This window comes from Sciurus carolinensis, chromosome 5, assembly GCF_902686445.1.
Source record: "Sciurus carolinensis chromosome 5, mSciCar1.2, whole genome shotgun sequence".
NCBI classification, from domain to species: domain Eukaryota; kingdom Metazoa; phylum Chordata; class Mammalia; order Rodentia; family Sciuridae; genus Sciurus; species Sciurus carolinensis.
Window position 1 is genome coordinate 90,404,011 of NC_062217.1, and position 7,258 is coordinate 90,411,268.

Below are 7,258 nucleotides of genomic sequence, written 5' to 3' on the forward strand. Positions count from 1 at the left end.
TTAAAATTGTTTATTGCATTATTAATCATTGCCATATTTATTTGCATGTATTAATTTGCACCAGTTTAATTGAATTGTTTTGAAGTAAATTATAAATGTATTCAGTTTGTAAACATCCTAACAATACAGAAAGAGTGAAAGTATGCCACACTTTCCATATCTTTTGTGGATGTGTGTGCAGGGGAAGGGGTGCTGGAGATAAACCCAGGGTCTTCCATTTGCAGGGCAACTGCCCTATCACTGAGCTAAACATCTCCAGTTCCACATTTTCTCCCAAGTCCCTAGTCTTCCCCTGACCACACCTAACAAGGTCAATCTTTCTCGCTAGACCTACATATACATGTCCACATATTATTACATTCTTCTGTGTGGTGTCCTTTTTTATATTAAAAAAGCATACACACAGAAAGGATGGTTCAGAAACTCTATTTGTGTATGGGTAGTTCTGATGATGGAACCCAGGACCTTGCTCATGCTAGGCAAGTGTTATATCACTGAGCTACCCCCAGCCCAGAAACTTTCTATTAACTCCTAAGCATCATAGGGTATCTTTCCATGTCATTGCTCTGTGTGTGTGTGTGTGTGTGTGTGTGTGTGTGTGTAATCCTTGTTCAGTTTGTCCATTTGTAGATAGAAGCAGAAGCTTCCCATTTTCTCCTGTGGTTTGGCCTGTCCAGAACACAGCCATACCCTGTCTCTGGAAGCTGATAGAGTCAATGGACACCTCTGGTTACTTTTCTAGTCTGTCCTGAGCTTCTTATGCTATTCAAGTTTTCTGTTTCCTGTTAAACCAATTTTGGCAATTTATACATTTCTAGAAAAATCTTCCATTTCATCCAGAGAAAATGAAATCTACCAGAATGAAGCTATACCTACCACCTTCTTGTCGTTTAAAACACCCCTGCACATTTATAGTTGTGTCACTGTTTTTAACCTAACATTTTCAATTTTTGCCTTTTCTTGTTCTCTTTTGCTCTACTTCCCAGAGATTTATTTATTTTACTGATCTTTTGAAAGAACCAGTTTGGGGTTTTATTTGACAAGTATACTTTTATTATGATTGTTTTAAAATTATATGAGTTTATTTCTTATTCATTCTGTTTGCTTAACTTATACAATTTTATATTTCTTATGTTTAGGCACGTGTGCACATATGTCAGGCTATAAATTTTCTCCCAAATACTGTGTCGTACATATCCCATGGATTTTTATACATCATCCTTTTATTATAGTTTGTTTGTAAAGAATTTTTAATTATAGTATTTATATTTTCTTTGGCTCATGCTACCATCACCTGTCTCCTTTCTCCCTTTTATCCTGTTGATCACAAATGAATTTGAGAATACAGATTTACCTCTAATACCAATTTTGTTGAATTTTGTAATTTTAGTATGTGATACCTTACTACCTTTGAGTTACAAACATTTCATAATTATCATTGTGTGAATTTGTTTCCAAAATGTGTTCTTTTTTTTTTCTTATTAATACAGTATTTATTTGTCTTCCCTCTATCAAACCCTGAGCCAACCACTCTCCCCAGACTGTCTGAGGAGGTATAGGAAAAGGGACATACAGGGCAGAAAAGACACTGGAGAAAGAATGAGAGGCAGAAACTGCTCCTTCACATGGCAAAGACGATGAGAAAGGCCATCATCAGGCGAAAGGGTCCCATGATGTCTGAGAGGACAAAGTCCAAAATGGCATAGGAGAAGAGCTGTTGCTTCAGGGAAGGGTACCTGGCATAACCAATGATAAGGCTTCCAAATACAGTCTCAATCCCAGCCCCAGAGTCAGTCACCCCAACTGTGGCAGCCCAGCCCCCAATGAACTTGGCTGCTATGTTGATGTCCCTTGAAACAGGGCTGGGTTTGGAAGCTACAGCTAGGGATAAGTGAGGTCAAGGGACAGGATGTGGGGATGCAGAGCTGCTGAAGCTCTCATATGTCAGTGTCTCTGGTTGGTTCAGCACCACTGCAGATAGTGGTTGGCTCAGCAGCTGAGAGGTGCTCCTGACCGAGGAATGGGTGAAGAGGAACTTGGAACAGGCATACATTTTCAGGGGGTGAGGGGCTGTGGCAAGAGAGCTGCTCCCAGTGCAAAGACAGAGAACTCCAAAATGTATTCTAAACATTGTCTTTTAAAATGTTTCTTTCCTATTTTATTGCAATCTCATGAGAGAATATGATTTCTATAATATCATTCTTGGAAATATCTTGAGATTTCCTTGGTTGTGTTGCTTACAATCAATTTTTCAATGTACAATGTAGGAACTTGAAAGAAACACATATTCTCTATTGGATATGGGTTCTAATGTCTCTGTAAAAATGAGTTAAAGATATTTCAGTATGCTATTTTTTATAGTCTTATTTAAATGTTTTGTTTGTTCAGATCTTTTGAGCCAGTGAATCTTTTCATATGTTCTGCATATTTTTCTGCTTATTAGGTTTATAGATTGGGGAATAGAGAAAAGCCTGGTATCTGTCCAGGACTGGTGAATTTTCAGTTGCCTTAGTTGTGCCTTGCCAGGTAATCTCCCTTGCCTATCCAAGCAAGTGCAGTGAGTGCAGTGGGATTAGTGGCATGGCAGGTGCATTTCCCCTGCATTGGGGGTGCTGGGGGAAGTTCCACCTGTTTGGTTTTTTGCAGCTGAGGCACTGTCTTGTGTACTAATCATGATTGATTACGTCAGCTGGTTTCCACCTGGCTTGAGCTTCTGAGCCAACCAACCATATGAAGATGAGCCTACAGGTGTGGAACCCCTCCTGCAGAGATCTTAAGTCCCTCATGAACGTCTGCTCTGATGGTGTCTAAGGCCTCTCCCTGACCCTAATCCTGCACAAAAATAACCCTGTGGGCTTGCTTCCTTCCCTTGTGGTTCTCAAGGGGCCATGGATCCTTTGCAGTGTGTCAAACTCCAACTTCCTTAGTTCCGCACTTGGCTGACCCACACCGGCTCTCTCCACTTCTGCTCCTCCCTGAGTTTTTGGAGAAATGATTCTATGTGGCAGTAAGAACATGAATTTTTTTTTGAAAACAAGGAATTGAGCAGATATTTGCATGCCTATGTTCATAGCAGCATTATCTACAAGGATCTAAAAGTGAAATGAACCCAACTGTCTATGGAAAGATGAATAGATAAACAATATGTGATTATAAATACAATGAAAAATTATTCAGTCTTAAAAAGGAAGGCAATTCTGACACATACTGCAACATGGATAAACCTAACATGCTCAGTAAAATAAACCATTCATAGAAAAAGAAAGTAGAATGATGGTGACCAGGAGTCAGGAGTTGGTGTCTAATGGGTGTGGACTTCTAGGATGATCAATAAGTTCTGTGGATGCATGGTGGTGATGGTAGCACAATGGGAATGTACTTAGTGCCATTGAATTATACACTAGAAAATTGGTAAGTTGTAAATGGTATGTTTTGAGTGTTTTTTCCACAATTTAAAAATCATGCCAGTTTCCATCTGTACAATTGAAGTTATGTGTATATTGAATGGTTGTAGAAGTTAATAGGGCAGAACTCCTGCAGAAGGTATTGGCCAAGGCTCAGTTTACCACCCAGGGACAAGTCTGAAAACTTGTCTGTACCCATCTGTCTTTCAGTAGTACTTTCACAGCTATTTCTCCCTTAGGAGCCTCAGCACTCACTTTCCTTCTCTTTAGGGCCCCCTGACTTTCAATAACCTCAGCCTTGGAAACTCAGTTTTAGGGTTGTCCCACAGACAGCCTATGTGTCCTGTCCCCTGTGTCTCTCTGTGTTCTATGTAGATGCCCATCCTATCCCTCCTAATACTCTTATTGCATCTTTTTTTATGAGACATCTGTTTCCTGGCTGGATTTGAAAGTGCAGAACAAACAACGCTCAGCTGTGACTGACAGAGGCCAAAGCAGCTACTTTCCGGGTCCTGTGCTGTAGTGCACAGTCTGCCAGTATTGCTGGGAGCCAGGGCTGGTGGTCGTCCCCCTGGGGCAGTAGTGCTGCATTCTAGGCTGGGAGCTGACCAGATACCACCCTGGTTCCCACAAGTGGTGTGGGGCAGCAGATGTAGGGGGTTGGACTGGACTCAGTGTGTGTTCTCTCAGGGGTCTCACTGTTCCTTTTTTTTTTTTTTTTTTTTTTGGCCGTACTGGGGATCGAACTCAGGGCCTTGTGCTTGTGAGGCAAGCACTCTACCAGCTGAGCTATCTCCCCAACCCCCTATCTTTTATAAAATAAACATGAAGGCATGGGGTTCTGACACCTTGTGCCTTTGTGAGGGGAAGCAACATCCAGTCCCCCCAGAGGGGTGAGGAGAGAAGGAGTGGTGTGTGTGCCTGTGAGTGTGCCAGTCTGAGTACAACCACATGTGAGAGACCAAGCATGATACCTGTAAAGGATCTTTTAAGTGCGTGCATGTGTCTGTGCATGTGAAGGTGTCAGTGTGTGCTCAGAAGACAGTCCCAGATCTCCCCAGTGCTGGGTGATCTTGTTGCTCTCAGGATCCTGGGGATTAAGGCATGGAGATGGTCCTTTCTCCACCCTGTGTTACCCCCACCCACTTTTCCATCTCTAGGTGTCCACGTGTAAGCTGTCTTTTGACAAGTTGCTCCGGATCCTGCCACCCAAAGCCCACTCTTTCAGGTCCCTTTTCAGGGAAAGTTACATGAAGTGGCCACGAGGTGGCGCCACAGACAAGCGCCAGCTCGAGGGAGGCTTGTGAGCGCCCTGACCCAGACCTACCGTGACCCACTAGAATAATTGTTAGTCATGAGGGGTATTGCTTATTTAGTGCTTACACTCCCAGGGCTGACTCTCGCATTTCTCATTTCATTTCTCCAATATTGAAAGTTTGTATTTTTAAAAATCTGTCACTTAAAAACTCCCAGTTGAACTGAAAGTACTAGAGACCTGAATTTTGCCAGTCACTAGTCATGTGCCTTTTGAATATGCCTTTGAGCCTGAGGTTCTCTAACATAAAATAGGTGTTTTAAGCATAACTGCTTGTATGTGCACACGTATGAGTATGTGTGCTGGAGTATGGGCATGCGAGAGTGTGCCCATGTGTGCATGTACATGCCTGAGGGGAGTACATGGGTGTCCCTCCAGGTGTGTTTTCATATATTTCTGTGAACTTTTGCATGTGTGTCTATGTGAGTGTTTACACATTTCTGTATGTATGTCTTTGTGTGTATATGTATGTATCTCTGTGTACTTGCACGTGAGTGTGAGTGGGCCTGAGGATGGAATTGAGGAATTAAGGAGAAATGTCTGTATTTATTGCCCAGGGCAGAAGCTGCCACCCAGTTGCATCCTGAGGGTCACATTCTGGGGCGTAGGACTCAGGAAGCCCAATTTTAGTAAGGAGTATTGGGGGTTGGACTAAGGCACTCCTTTACTTCCTCCTATACTTCAGGGGAGGTGGATGGAATATGGTGAGGAAAATAGAGTGACAAAGAGCAGGGGAAGAATCAGAAGCATTGAGAAAGTCCTGAGCCATCAAGAGGGCAACTTGGTGACTGGGTCATCCCTTGGGAAGGAAGTCACCCAAGGATGGTCCTTCCAGGAGCCCACAATATGGACAAACAGGCACATGACCATGGTGGTGACTCAGACGCCTCTTGAAACGGAAGAGATGGGTTATTTGGTAAGTGGGATTTGGGCTGCTAGTTACAGTGCTCCACTGAAAAAACATAAATTCACTGCCCCATCCTATGCTTTAAAAGAAATTCCATACGGATTAATATCTTAAATGTAAGAAAGAAAAAGAGGTGGTTAATTTGGGGCAATCCCAGGAATCAGGAATGAGGGAGCAGACACAGGAGGGTAAGCAACTGCTGACAGGAGCTTCTGAGGACCAAGAGGAACATGCTGACAACTAGCAGAGCCCTCCTGCCCCTGTGCTCAGGACTCCTCTGAGGTGTGGTCTTGCATGTCTATCCCCTGAGCCCCAAAGGAATGCTCAGGTGAGGTACAGTAATTGAAATCCTGGCCTTAGGTACAAGGGGCACCCACCACAATGGTTTGGGGTAGGGAAAAATTTTCAGTCTCCAAGAGAGAGGAAGCTGAAGGACCAATGAAGGATTCCTGGAGTTGCAAGGCAGGATGAAAAAACAAGTAGAGGAGGCAGTGAATGGGGTGGGCCCGACCCAGTGAGGAAGACTGTGTAGCAGCCAGACACAGCGGGAGTCCTGCCAGGGATGGAGGCCCATGGCAAACTGCCCTCACAAGCACCGGAGGGTTACTGAGTTGCTGTGTGTCTTTGGATATCTTCATTCATCCTTGCATTTGTACATTTTGCAACAAACCTAATGAGAAACTCATATTTATTTTCTCTCCATGGTCAGTACATAAGAATATAGAATTAGCTTCCCTGAGAACTTTAATAAAAAGTATTCTTGGAGAAGAAACCAGGAGGCATGGTTGTGGGATATTGACCTTGGGTGTATCCCTTGGGTTTTGTGGGCTAGTTAGTAAGAGTTGTGTCTCAAGGATACTGGGACTACAAAGTGAAGGAGCAGATTTGTGGGTTCTCTTCTGCTCAGGCACTAACTCCCAATGGAATGGTTCTGTCTTCTAAGAAATTCAGCTGCAGCTCTATCATCGTCTGCTGCTTTCCTATGCCAGGCTCTGTGTTTAGTGCTTTACCTACATTCTCTTACTTTGAACCTCAAAACAAGCCAATTGCTATTCCCATTTCACAGATGAGGAAGGTAAGCCTCAGAGAGGCTAACAGACGCCGGAGTTTCCTTAACCAGGAGGCTGTAAGTCAAGGTTGGGCCCAACCTGCCGACTCCAAAGCATACACCTGCACCATGCATTCTCCATGCTGGAGTTTCCTGAGATCCTCACAGTCTTCCTCCTATTGGGCAGAGGCACAGATGGGGAGCTGGAATCAAAGTTCATTCCCTGCCCAGCATGCCGTGCAGGGGCTAGTGTGAAAAGGTTTGCTCAGATCCTGCTCTCCCTGTGGTCTTGTATTTTTTTTCTAGGCTTCTTCCTAAACTGAAAAATCAGCAGGACTTGTGACATGGAGCCACTAGGCAGTAAATGGGGACGTGGTGTGTCAGGGGTCTGCACAAGATCTCTGGGAGGGGCTGGTCCTGGGCCATGTAAATCAGTACTGCCTGCTGGCTCTGTGCTGCTCTCTAGTCCAGGTAGTTTGGTCCAAGGGTCTTCTTGCCTCCTATCCTGGGTCCCAGTATGGGGACTTTCCTCCATCCACTATATCTAGCCCTGGTTGCCCTAATTCAGCCGCGTGTAAGGAACA

General features: G+C 44.0%; 1 pseudogene; it reads right to left on the reverse strand.

Annotated features, from left to right (window-relative positions):
• Positions 1-1,621: 1,621 nt before the first annotated feature.
• On the reverse strand, positions 1,622-2,053 carry LOC124985926 (ATP synthase F(0) complex subunit C2, mitochondrial-like; annotated as a pseudogene).
• Between the last annotated feature and the right edge of the window lie 5,205 nt (positions 2,054-7,258).